This window comes from Trachypithecus francoisi, unplaced genomic scaffold (genome assembly GCF_009764315.1).
Source record: "Trachypithecus francoisi isolate TF-2019V2 unplaced genomic scaffold, Tfra_2.0 Lachesis_group5, whole genome shotgun sequence".
Classification (NCBI taxonomy): Eukaryota; Metazoa; Chordata; class Mammalia; order Primates; family Cercopithecidae; genus Trachypithecus; species Trachypithecus francoisi.
In genome coordinates, this window is record NW_022681470.1 from 95888321 (window position 1) to 95902823 (window position 14503).

Here is a 14503-nt window from a genome sequence, read left to right on the forward strand (position 1 = left end):
AAAAAATATCAGCAATATAACCTATTCTTAAATATTATAGAAGGCACATCCTGGTGATAAAATACATAATTACACTGTGTTATTTCAGGGCAGAGTCAAAGGGCACATGACATTAATTTTCTACACTATAATCAATACAGTTATTGCTAGTTGAAGACACTTACTACCAGTAATGCATAATGTATTTCAGTTTAAGCCTGAACATTCTATTGGGTACAATAGTAATTATTCTTTTAAAATGTTATCTGTTTTATCAGTGACAAATTTCTAGTATAAGGAGTCATTATTTTACCTTTATCTAAAATAAGCATTTATAAACATAAAATATATGACGACGGGTAAGAAAATTTATGCTAGATGCTAAGATTACTTTAGCATGATTTTTTTTGTATATGGCATAAGACTTATTCACCAGCTGTTAGAATAATTTATCATGAGACATTGACATACCTGGACTTACCTGGTATTGTATTTAATGCAATAAGCTGTAATACAATTTCGTGTGAATAAAATTTTACATAACTAGATGTATAAACAGTGGGGTGGATTCTGTACACAATCACACTCTTTGTAATATTGGGATTTTTTGAGGGGGTTAATTAATCATATGTCTTTCCTTTCCAAACTCTTAAACAATTGAGAAAGAGAATGGTTTAAGACAGAGAGTTTGTAAATCATAGCTTTGGCAAATATAACTTGTACCACTGCCAAAATGAACTTTGTAATATTTATTTCAAAGTCTAAACCTTGGGGCCTGCATTGGGATAGAACTTGGCACACAGAGAGGCATCCTTCCAGCAACCAAAGTGAGCACAGTAGAAAAGCAGAGACAAAGGAAGGCAGAACTCTTGCCATTTCACCTCTCAGACAACTCACTTGTTCTCCCTTAGAAGGAACGAGTGTGTGATGGAAGATATTATTTTAAAGATGAGGCTATAATATGGATAAAAATAACATTTTCCTTAAATCAATAACTATGATTAAAAAGTTAAAAATACACACAAAGACGTTATGCAATTTTTACTCTGCAATCTACTATTTAGATTAACTAATAGTTAACTAGTTAGACTAACAGCCCAGATGAACATGGAGAGCTGGGTGATCTCCCAGGTGCTATCATTGTCACCTGTTATTTAACATTTTTGAGCAGGCATTATGAATATTCTCCAAGTTGTCAACACACATAAACACAGACATATACACACAAATAGAAATCTCAAGAACCCTGAAGAACCTCTCTGGAACCCTACTGTTCCTTTTGTCATAGACTGGAAAACACTGATCTGGAAGTCCTCCTCCTTGGACTGAGCATTGGGATGTCAAGGACGGTGGTGAAGTCTGCCTTCATTCTTGTCTTCAGAACCCCCAGTGCCCTGGGTGCCCTGGGCCAGCCATGACGTTTAGTAATTGATTTTGGGCCAAGAGACAGCCAGGAACAGTCTCTCTTCTGCTAGGACATACTTAGTGGGTGGCTTTCAAGTGTGTGACGCTCCTCTGCCTGAAACCAGATGTTTTGACAGCATAGCCATGGTTTAGTTGTTGTAAGCTGTGGATATGTGCAGTTTTTGGGTTACTGACCATAACCCTATTTCTTTGTCTCCCACTGACCTGATAGGCATCGTGTGTCTCAAGATTGTGGCTAAGAGCCATATCCCTGGAGGATGTACAGAAGCATTGCTGTGGCTTGTGACCCAAGCCCGCTGTTGGGTCAGAAAGGACATTGCTTTAAGAGCAGGCCCTACACCTACGCCATTTGGCTTGTTGCATAGATGAAGGAAAAACCTGAAAAGGGTAGATAGCAACGTCAAGGCCAGAAGTCTCCTGGGCATTGTGCTGATTGGGCCACGTACAAATTCCCTCCTCATCCTGGCTTCTGTGTGAAGACATGGAGTGAGGGACTCAGTTGAGTGAATATGCTCAAGCGGAGTATTTCTCATGGCTTCTGAAACTGAGATCTGAGAGGTACAAGCACTGTTGTACCATCTCCTTCCTGACCATCAGATTCTCCCAAATAAGAAGGCTCTGGGCAGCAAAATGTCCTCGATAATCAGAAAGAAAACTCTGTGATGGTGGCACCTGCCACAGCAGCCATGGAACAGGGTCGCTTACATTTTGGAAACTCCCTTTGCTCTACCTTTCTGAATCTCTGCTTTTCACAGCCTTCTCAAATAGCTCAAACTCTAAGTCTACTTTGGTGGGAATTTCCACTTGGCTGGCACCTTGTGGGAGTCTGCTTAAATAATTCAGATTAATGTGAGTTTTTCAGAGCTGAGGATGGAGTAATGACAAACATATAGGGCACCAGGAAAGATAAACTTTATTTTAGCACACTGATCAGGCTTCAAAAAGCAGATTTTTCTTTTGCATGCAGGTCTCCTTGATCTGGTAACAGAGCCAAGGCCAAGAGGCCTGATGTTCTCAGCAAAAGAGGGAAACCATCACTTACGGAGCTAGTCAGCTGAGTTTAGGAGGAGAAGGAAGGAGGAGGGTAAGAGTGAGGGAAGATATCAACTCAGGGCTTGTCCTTGGCTGTGGTTCTTGGTTCCTCAAAGGTCACAGGTCAGCTGCAGTCTCCACAGCCATGGCAAGTGGAACATCTAGAAGACTCGTGCTCGCAGCAGTCAGAATGCTGGGGCTGACGCAGGTAGAATCGTGGAAACCGGAGTGAAACTAGAGAGCAGTGGCCTCCAAAACCAGAAATACAGCAACTGGGAACACAGCAGGAGGGAGCTGGAGGGGGGCATGGAGTTGGACATGAAGCAGGAGCCTGAGGGGCCCACTTGGTTGGATATTTGGGGAGGCACTTGGCAGGGAGCTGCCACTTCTGCTGGTGTTTCTGATAGGACATCTTGGAGAAAGTCCAGTTACTCTAAAAAACAATGCAAACATTTCAAAAGTCTAATTAATGTAAACTTTGTTTGTATCAACATTTTTCTACAGAGCCTGAAATTCTACATTGAATATGTGACTCCAGAAGCCACCTCATAATAGCAGAGCAGGCCTGCTTTCCTGACATAGGAGAGATTCAGCAGTGAGTAAGTTAGAGTCTTGTGACACCTTCTCTTGTGCCTGGCTTGATTCTCTAGACTCCTGACTTCAAAGGCAGTAGCTGAGGGTACTAGGTAGTCCCCCAAATCTTCACTTACTTATCATCCTATCCTCTAATTTATGCATTCTAAAAACCGTATTTTAACCTGAGTCTATGGTTATGTCCCCTCTCATCATAATCTCCCTTTTTTCCTTTCTTACATCATGAGCTGTGCTTTTAGCCTTACTCTTCAGCCCTGTGTGGCTGTCTCTTGTCCTACAAACTAGCTCCTCTTACCACTCCCAAGTCTTCACTGCCCCAGTCTTTGGTTAACTTCACTCCTAGGTTTTCTGCTTCTGAACCACCTTGATGATTGCCATGAGCCTCGACTTTCTGGAATTATCAATTTCCATTCTCTCCAACCTCTAATGGCTTTTCCCAAAGGAGGTGTAGCAGTCCTAGTCATCCCCAAACTGCCATCAGATCAGTAAAAACACTCACCTTGTCCTCTTAACCTTGGGCAAACGATGGGACTGAGGGTAGGTACACTGTGAGTGGATGCCTTTTATACACACACTGCACTCAACTAGAGGGAATGAGCCACAGATGATGTGAAAACTGTTTCCCAACCAGGGGATTGTGATATCAACTTCCCACATTCCAGTGGCTCTGTCATTCTGTCACTTTGTCACCCTGTGTCACTACCAGATCCCCCAGAGCGCCCTTCCCCTTCATAAACCCTCACAGTGTTTCCATAAAGATTAGAAGATCATGACTTAGAAGGGTATGTATAATGACATAGCTTGGGAATTGAAATCAGGGTTTCTGGAGGAATCCAAAGCATGACTGGGCATCTAAAGTCACAGATGTTAGATCAACGCAGGCACTGATCGGGGTTTCTGCAGGTTTTGTCAGTAAGATTGGAACCAATAATCTAAGCACACATGGGCCACTACTGAGGGCTCACTGTATTTCATTCAGATACCAAGGTGCCTAAAATATTCATCAACAATGTGGCATCATAGGAAGTCCCAGACGTAAGGGGATTTAGGATACTTCCACTCTACATAGGCCAGGAACATATGGCCAGAGGGGGCAAAGAAGACCTCAAAGTTGTGCAGAGTCTGAACTAGAAACCATATCTTCTAACTTTCTTTTTTTTTTTTTTTTTGAGGCGGAGTCTCGCTCTGTCGCCCAGGCTGGAGTGCAGTGGCCAGATCTCAGCTCACTGCAAGCTCCACCTCCTGGGTTTACGCCATTCTCCTGCCTCAGCCTCCCGAGTAGCTGGGACTACAGGCGCCCGCCACGTCGCCCGGCTAGTATAACTTTCTAGGATCATGAATTCAGACCCCCATTTCACAGCAGCCCCTTCTTTTGGATTTGCTGGGGTACATCCACTAGGATCTAGTCTCTTTCCTGCTCATAAGCTCCCTCCTTTTTTCACGCCACTCCCCACCCAGTTCACTTTTCTTAGTTCCTTGTTTCAACTACTCTTTTGCCAATATAATAAACTTTCCTTTGTTACCCATTTGGCTTGTCACTGCATTTGACTGGCAAAGCCTTATCCCTGGCTGAATTCTCCCTGCTGTGCCTAGTTGCTATAAAAATAAAAACAAAAATAGGCATTTTGGCAGGATGACACCATCGTAAAATCATCATCATCCACCTTGGCTGGTCCAAAACATGGCTTGATGATCCCCATATACCTCCCTGTATTCACCATGCACATATATCATGCCTTTTCTCCTCCCTTGAACCTTCCAAACCTTCACTACTGCCTCTAGATAGATGGTACTGCCTCTACTACATGGATCAAAGAGCTGCTGTTAAACATAAAGTACTTCTGCTTCCTCCTCCTAAGTCTTCAAGCCCACTTACATCTGCACCATCCTTCATGACTTCCTGTGTTACAGGGGAGGAGTGATGCCTTGTCTTTTCCAACACCTATCGCTACCCCTTTGCTCTGGATCCTTGCATCTTCAACCTCAATTGTATTGTTTCTCCTATGAAATGCTCCCATGGCACCTTGTGTTCCTGGTAACACTTGCTTGTATTTGTTTTTCAATATCTGTCATCCTGGATAGAACGTGTTCAATCTCAGTGTTCATGGGTTCACTCTTTATCCCAAGCACCTACACAGAATCCGATATAATATAAGTGCTCAAAAATATTTGTTTAATGAATTAATGGGTGATCTGTGGTTGAGGCAAAGGTCTCCCCTCCTTTCACTCCTTGAGAGAGAGTAGCGTGGGAGGCCAGGTCAGTGGCAGGCCTATGGGGCAGGCGTGGGAGGCTGCTCCACGGATGCAGTCAGCAGCCGGAGCTTTGCACTGTGAGTCAGTACTCTGGTCCTTGCTCTGCTGCTCTTTCTGGGTTCAGGAGAGGCTGGACCAGATGAGCTTAGGTATATCTTCAAGTAGGTATTTTTATTTATAAGTCTCAGACCTCCACAGAGCTTACACTCAGCACAGGTCTGATCTTGTCCCTGAACATATTTTATCGGGGATTGGAAGTGACACTGAACTTAATGAAGAGGGTGGAGATGATGGCTGGAATGTTGACTATGCCAGCGTATGAGATAGTTGAAAGTAAGTCACATTATGAGGGAGGAACTCCATATAGTCTGTTGAGTTTCTCCCACTTCTCAGAGGAAATGACTTACTTATCATCTTGCCTTGATGTGCCAAAGCATAGTATAGTGTATATGTGTGATTATCTCCTGGTTGTGCCTCTTCTGGCTCTTCTTCTAAGCCACTGAAGCCCAGATCTGTAGAGATAGGCAAAATGATGCTCTTTCCCTGCGATATTCCTGACCAAAAGTGTTACAAGTATATTTAAAAAGGTTGGAAAACACCATTTTATTGTGTTGGTCTAATACCCATCAATGACCTTCCGGTTCAATAATGAAGAATTATTTATCTCCACAGAAACTCCTTTTTTGTAGTAACCTTTTAAATGCTACTTTAAAGATATTAATTCATTTGTTGAGTGCCTGATATGTGCAGAGTTTTGTGAATTCAAAGAAAATTAAGATATTTTCTTAGAGAATGGTCCAAGTGAGATGATATGAGAGAAAGAAAGGGAATTAACATTTATTCTCAACCTATCATTCATTAAATATGTTATTTGAATTATCATAGTATAATAGTTCTATGGGTGTCTTATTGTTACTCCCATTTTACAGAAAAAGTGAGGCTCTTGGCTCATGCCTGTAGTCCCAGCACTTTGGGAGGCTGAGGCAGGCAGATCACCTGAGGTCAGGAGTTCGAGACAACCTGGCCAACATGGCGAAACTCTGTCTCTATTAAACATACAAAAATTAGCTGGACATAGTGACAGCCACCTGTAATCCCAGCTACTTGGGAGGCTGAGGCAGGAAAATCACTTGAACCTGGGAGGCAGAGGATGCAGTGAGCCAAGGTCGCTCTACTGCACTCTAGCTTAGGCAACAGAGTGAGACTCTGTCTCAAAAAAAAAAAAAACAAAAAAACAAAAAAAAGAACAGAAACAAAAACAAAAACAAAAGGCTCAGAAAACATTGTATAACATACCCGTGTCTCAAGTGCCAATGCCCTGATTCTGGATCACATACTGTTCCAGCTTCTATGCTGTGTAAAGACAGGAAGCCAATGCAGTAGGCAATGGTGGAGGCATGGAGGGAGAGTTGGAGAGGCACAAAGGCAGGAACTTGTACTGTCTGGGAGTGCATCTCTTGGAAGAGATTACATTTGGAAGATGAGTGGGAGTTAATCAGGATGTGAAGGGGAAACTGGCATTCTAAGTAAACAGAAGAAGAATTGACAAAGGCACAGAAATGTGGATGAGCTTGGTTTGTTCTGGAAACAGATAGTGGCCATAATATTGGGTATATAAGAACCAGAGATGGGATGTTTGCTGGACAGAAAGGAAGGACAGGCTCAAAACATTAAAAACTTTACTTGATGCATTGTGTTATTTTAGCACACATTTATGGCTTCCAAATTATATTTCCTAAAATGCTGTTGCCAAGGATGCTCGACCGTCATCTCTTTTGAGAGCCTGCAGACAACATGAGCTTCTCTGCCTATGTGCACTCCCTAGCCCTCCCTCCACGCCTCCACCATAGACTATTGCATCAGCTTCATGTCTTTACATGGCATACAATCTGGGAGAATATGGGTCTCAGAATCGGGGCATTGGCATTTGAGCTGTGGATATGTTATTTAACATTTTTTGAGCTTCATTTAAAAAATCTATAAAGTGGAATTAACAATAAGAAACTCATAGAGCTATTGTAATGTGATAATGTAATTAACATGTTTGATGGATAAGAGGTTGAGAATAAATTTTAATTCCTGTCTCATCAATATGAGGGTTCCAGAAATTTGGGCTCCACTTAAAAAAACCATTCATCCTTGACTATTTGGGCTGCCTGGGAAGGAGACCCTGAGTAGACAACAGTGGGGGACTTGTACCTACCCGCTGCTGCAATCAGAGTAATTATATCTTTACCTTCTTTATATATTGGAGGTATACATATGATTTAACGTGAAAACAGGGTGATTCTGCTTTTAAAAGTTTGACCAGAGACAACTGGACATCTCTGACCATGTAAACAAGGGAGAAGTATGATCAGATTTATAGTTTTAAAATATTACTAGAATAAGGTGGTCTTAGTTGTTTTGATTTGGTTATCTACAAAGCTGAAGCCTGTGGTGAATGACCAGCTTGATGGTTTGACGAGGACCAGAGATGGATTTGGGTGAGGAACTTTGTTAACAGCTTCTAGAAAAGGGGAATTGTTGGAAGATGACTGGAAGGTCTTTGCTTGGCCTAGGTCACCTGGGCACAGCTGGTGCATTCCTGGACTCCACTCTCATCTGCCCATGCACTTCCTCATCATCCTGCCTGCCTGAGGATTCAAGAATGTTAAGGATTCCCATCTGGCTTGGGTGTGCCCCTTAATAAAAGGGTGAGGTGCTAGCCAAGCTAGCACTGGCATGCATGAGATTCTTATCAAGCTAATTCCCAAGTGATGAGAGAAGGGAAAACAAGGATTATCCTTCTGCCTGAGCAATCAACCCTTTGAACAGTCCTCCTATGGGCCAGAATCTCCGTGGGCAGGGAGCATATGTGGATCTGATTGGCAAACAGCACTGGGAGAGGATTTATGGTCCTCAAAGGATGATGGGATTCATACCAGGGCCACTGAGGGACCAAAGCTGCTTGTGTTTCTTTTGGAGCACAGAGAATAGTCATGACCCATATCAATGACCTGCCTCGTGGTTCTGTGCCCATCTGAATTAGTGGGTAGAAGAAAGGGACAATAACTATTCAGCATAACATATTCTCATCACCTCTATTAGGTGGCCTCAAAAGAGTCACTCCATCCTATCAGTATAGTGTGAACTAGAGAGGTAGGCCCATCATGTGTAATATGGTGGTTAAAAGAATTACTGTGAGAAAAGAAACCAACACAGTGCCCAGCAATTAGTTGATATTCCATAAGCTACAGTTACAACTATAAGCATTATTATTACAGTCCCAGTTATTCTCCGGATGCTGAGCTCTATTCCTTTAGGATTGGGGGATGCACACCAATATCATCTGGTACCAGTGCTCTGACCCCTCGTTTCCCTAATATCTCCAGCTATAGACAGCTTCCTTGGAAAGAAGCAGCAGGTCATCCCTGGAGCACAGGCCTAGTCCTGATTCTGACCAGCCGTAGGCCACTTGCCTCTTCTGGGCCTCAGGCTCTTCATTTGTAAAATGAGTGTTACTGTTTTCCTCTTGATCACTAAGGTAATTATGAGATCTCTGTGCTTGTGGTTGCTCTAGACCATATTAGAGCCTGGGTGACTCCTTGATTTATTGTGTCTGATAGCTTTGCCAATCCTTCTCCTATGTAACACATGAAACGATGCCCTCTTTGGGTCCTGGGCCCCACCCTGGCTTCTTGGTTGACTTCGATGAATGGAGCAATAGCTAAAACATCGTATCAGGAGCCTGTATTTACACATGTCACCATCAAGTGATGCCTGTTTATCCTAAAATAGGAAGGGATGAAGAGTGATCATCTTGCCTATCATTTTCCTCCAGACCCAATAATATATTTATAAATAAGAATGTATTTCTAAGATCCCAAGAATATATTTCTGAATCTTGCAAGAAAGGAGACTCCACTGCCTACAATGACAGAGCTTTCTGACTCCTGTGAAACTTCATGTCTTTTCGCTGATGTTAAAGATGGATTCTACCAACTAAGGTGAGCAGAACAGATCTTTGGTTCTACCGTCCTCCTATTCTTGGAAACAGCCGTCCTGGTAATATCTCTGCCTCATCACAATCCCATGCCATTGATCTCTCCACCATTTTCTCCACTGTGCCTAAAGAAGATAAACCTGCTGAACTGTATCTTTCATCCTGCAATTAACACATCTTAAGAGAAAGGTAGGGAAGGTGAATCCTTCTTATCACCACCCTTCACCTCAAAGCCTGTTTTCAGTAGTGGTTTTACCTAGGAAAGTCACTACAAAACTCCTAAGGGCATGGGGGGACCCATTAAGAAGCATTAGGCAGTTGCTCAGTCTTTCTGGAGACCGCACCTTCACCTGTGACACCAAGACCCCCTGTTCCATCACTCTGTGAGCCTGTAGTTCTAAACCATTCATTCTTTTAGTGATGGTGGTCATGCAAGGGAAGCCCCCCACATTCCTCCATGTGTTGCATTTCACTGCTTTATTTTCTCCTCTTAACAATCTTGAGAGTTTGTTATTATTGTATCTAGAAAAACTGAATACTGGACAGTTAAGAGCAAGTTCATATCATACAGTCTCTAAGGTTTCAGAGCAATAAGGCAAGTCCAGCAAAGAACTGCACAAAGCAAGGAAGCTGTCCTGGACTCTCAGTGCTGTTATAGATCAAGAATTTCAAACCTGGTTGTGAACATGAGCCATCTTGGAAGTACTTTTAAAATGTGGATCCCAGCCAGGCGTGGTGTCTCACACCTTTAATCCCAACACTTTGGTTGGCCGAGGCAGGCAAATCACAGGTTCGGGAGATTGAAACCATCCTGGCCAACATGGTAAAACCCTGTCTCTACTAAAAATACAAAAATTAGCTGGGTGTGATGGTGCATGCCTGTAATCCTAGCTACTCAGGAGGCTGAGGCAGGAGAATGGCTTGAACTCAGGAGGTGGAGATTGAAGTGAGCTGAGATAGTGCCACTGCACTCCAGCTGCCTGGTGACAGAGCGGGACTCTGTCAAAAAAAAAAAAAAAAAAAGAAGAAGAAGAAGAAGCAGATGCCTGGTCTCTAACTAAGACCTACTGAATCATAATCTCCAAGAAGTGGGTCTTAAGGACTTACATTGGTTAAATATTTCCCAGGTGATTCTACCTAGTTTGGTAGCCACTGTTCTGGTAGAACCGTAGAACTATCGCCAGCCCATGAAACATTCTGATGACAACATTTCCAGTCTCCTACCACCTTCCTCTGAGCTCCTCTAGGGATCTTCCTAGGAAATTGAAAGATGCAGGAAGCATAGGAAACTCACAAATTTATTTAGCCTTTCAGTGGCCTTAGGAAGAATGTAGTGTGGTTTTCCACCAGAAGCTTGTATCTCCTCTCCCACATGCCTAATGGTGAGCTTTCTGGCCTAAATGAAAATGCTTTTAGTTGGAGAACTCATTACTTCACAAGGTAGTCCATTTCTTTCCACATTGTTTTCTTTGTTAGAAATTTTTCTCCAATAATTGCATAAGATCAGATCGTAAAGAAGTAATGACTACCATACCTAAATAAAGCAGTTATTCACATATGGTTGGTACTTACTAGGGGTTCATTGAATGATTTAGTTAATTACAAATAAAATATTTCATTGGGTTTGGTTATAGGCCTTCACTTTACAAACAAGAGTTGGAGGTTCGCAGAAGTCACCTTACTTAATCCACAAAGTTAAAATAGTGTCAGAATCAAGACTAAACGTAGGGTTGATTAAGTTCCAACCCAGTGTTTATGACTGGGGGTGAATGGAGGAGAGAGGATGCAAGGTAGTAAGAGGAGAGCATGCCCATCCAGCGCTACACTTCTAGGAGCACAGCATAACAATTCTGGGAGCACAGCATAGCAGCTCAGTGTTTAGTGTCAGTAGCCAGATCGCCTAACTTCAAATCTAGGTTTCGTCACTTACTGGTTGTAAACTTTAGGCTTGTCACTTGATATCTCTGTCTTAGTTGCTAATCTGTAAAATGGTGATAACATCTCCTTCATAGAGCTGCTGTGATAATTAAATAAGTAATATGAGTACAGTGCTTAGAAGATTAGTTGGTACATAGTAAGCACTATATAAATACAGATTGGGTGCTCTTCTTCTTCTTCTTCTTCTTATCTTTTGTTTAGTTCAGTGTCCCTCAATGATGGGGGCCTATCTCTTTATTTCTCCCATGATTTATGAATACCCATGAATACCAAGAGAGCATGTTGGTGACTAAAGCTGCTTTCACAACACTCTCCTTACTCCACTCTCAGGACCACCTCCATTCTTTATAAAAAATCACCACAAGTCACATATAGATTGGGGCTGCAGCCATAACAATGGATACTGACATGGATTGGGCAAGGATTCAAGGTTGATTGGAGTCTTATACTTGGGGAACCATTTTCACATATTAGGCTTATTGTATAAAGCCATAATAGGGAAAGTTTCCTAAAATATTCACCTGTAGGCGGTGAGAACAAACTGGACGTTAGAGAAGCCATTAGAGTTAGTCCTTGGTCTAGGCAGGGTCTGAGTTCTCATTAGGGTGTGTCAATCATTTCTACTCCTCCAGCAATCAAAGCAGGGCAGAGAGATTCTGACAGAGATAAGGATGTAACTCCAGGACTATCAGAAAGAGAAAGAGGCACCTCTAGGTCCATGTAGGGAGGGCATATTGGAGCTCAGGGGAGGAGGATTGGGGTCAGTGAGAAATAAGGGACTTGAGAGAACTGGCAGACCTGATAGAGAGAGAAGAGTTATAGACTCTGTGTGTGCGTGCATGTGTGTGTGTGTGTCTGTGTATGTGAAAGGTGTAGGTGGTCTTGAAATCTTCCCTGGCTAGATGTTAGATGATATCTGGGAAGGGTAGTGGCTGAAGTAGTAAGAAGCAGATTTAGTTAGGGCTCTTTTATCTTATTTGGACATCATTTTATGCTAGAGTGATGCATTAAGTTTTTTATTGTCCACATTTCACAGATGGGTAAATTATATATCTTGTGAGCCAAGCTATGGTTGGCCTGAGAGACCTTCTGCTTTTAGGCATCTGCATTTTTGCGCACTTGTATTCTTGGTGTATCCCTTCTGCCATACCATGAGTAGCATTCTGTTTCAATGTACTGTGTGTTTTTCAATGTGAGTCAAAGCAGTAGGGGTTTGTCAACCATCTGTGTATTTGTTGTAAGAGTGTTAAGTGTCTTGCTGACTATTGCAAACAATTTCTTTTAGAATCCACTGTTATGACGGTCTATCCTTCCTTTGAATGAAAAAGAGTGTATAATAGACTGTTTTTCTCTTTATATTCTGTGTGTCAGGAAGTTCAGAACTACTCATTAGGCTGAGGTATAGCAACTATGTAGGTTGCAGATTGAATATCATGTGCTTTTTTATCTACTCACAGCCTGTTCCCTACAGTTTCTTGATTTCCTATTCATAGTTGTGTAACAGAGATGCCATGCTCACTCCTGTTCCTGCTTCACAGAGAAAATTCAAACTGGTTCAACCTATGCCTTATATGGAGTGAGGCCCTCTCATGCCCATAACCCCATACAAGATACCCATAACCTTACTCTTTGTGTCCAAACTATATAAAGGAAGCTTGTTCTCAGAAGTGAGTCTGTTAAGATGGAATGGCAGGAGGAGGAAGCTGAGTAGGAGATTTTGATAGAAGGAGGTCCCCATGGAGTGAAAGTCTACTTCTATTCAGCCTCCAACCCCCACTAGCTGCTCCTCCTTCTTAGAGACAGTCTTACTCTGTTGCCCAGGCTGGAGTACAGTGGTACAATCATAGCTCACTGAAGCCTTGAATTCCTGGGCTCAAGTGATCCTCCTGCCTCAGTCTTCTCAGTAGCTGGGACTACAGCTGCATGCCACCTTGCCAAGCTACTTTTTTTTTTTTTTTTTTACCATTTTAGTCAAGATGGTTTCTCATTATATTGCCCAGACTGGTCAAACTCCTGTACTGAAGCAATCCTCCAGCCTTGGGCTTCCAAAGTACTGAGATTACAGCCTTAAGCCACTATGCTGAGCCTCTTTTCAGCTCCTTGACCTTCAGGATGTTCTGTCTTTACCTTGATCCCATCCTTTCCCAGTTCCAAGAACCCTGACTCACTCATTCTTTCTTTTCAATCAACAATCATATAACCTGCAAAGGAAAGAAAAAAATGTTGCTTACATAGGATACACTGACTACTGAGCATTTTATAATTTTGTTTTTAAAACAGAGTATACCGTATAGGCAAACTGGGATTGAACATATAATTGAATATGGTGAGAGGCTGATTTCTCAGTATTGGAGTAAGAAATGATAGATAAGCAAGGAAGGCTAGAATAAACCATGTGATACTAAATTAGAGTTAAAGACATCAGTGTAAACAAATGGTTAGCTTAATATAGAAAAAGACAGACATATATTGAAATAATTATGGATATACACTAATTAGTATATGCACATATATTTCTAATCTCTGTCCATTGCTTCTCTGAGAAAGCTTAGAAGCAATGACATTCCACTAGCAATGAGCACAACCAACACGCTTGGTTTGTAATATAGTTTTTCAATAACAGAAACCAAGGCTCACTAGAGCAGTGAGTGAATCTAGGTTCAGGACAGAGGCTATATGAGATGAGTCTGAAGCATCTTATAGGGCCAGAAAGCCAGGGAATGCTCAGAAAAGGAACTGGTGGTGTTATTGGGAAAGAGACACAAGGGCCAAATGAAAGAGCTCCCAAGGCTGGAAAAATATGAGCAACAACTAAATGACACATATTGGATTATAACCTAAAGTATGACATAAATAGTATCCAATATCCATCAGTCCATGCTGATAAGAAGAAATGATTGTATAGTTCTTTAAAAGGGAGGGAAAACAGGAAAATCTCTCATAGAGAAGAATTACAAATAATTTAAACAGCGTATATAACATGTACTCCCAGCTCCATAAGGAAGTGGCTTGCCCTTGGAATGGGTGATGTGACGTGACAACCTTTCTAAGACGCAAGTAGAGAAAAGGAAAGAAATGGAGTACTTTACAATAGAGAAACTTGATGAACATTGTCTCAGGCAGGTGACCAGGGTCAGTGTTTGCAGTGAGGTCATGTTGCTGTATAACCTTGAAACGATGTGATGAAAATGGCACTTTACCTCTGCGATCTTCCTCCCAAAGGTCAGTGATCCTATTATAATCGTAGGAAAAACACTACTACACAAATCTCAATTGAGAGACACTCTACGAAATACC

At 42.1% G+C, this 14503-nt stretch overlaps 1 long non-coding RNA gene across 1 annotated transcript; it reads right to left on the reverse strand.

The window, feature by feature from the left end:
- Positions 1–2294: 2294 nt before the first annotated feature.
- On the reverse strand, positions 2295–3605 carry LOC117074880. Its single transcript, XR_004433746.1, has 2 exons — positions 3530–3605; positions 2295–2869 (listed from the first exon to the last, which is right to left on the reverse strand). It is a non-coding gene; the product is annotated as an uncharacterized LOC117074880 (long non-coding RNA).
- Positions 3606–14503: the final 10898 nt, after the last annotated feature.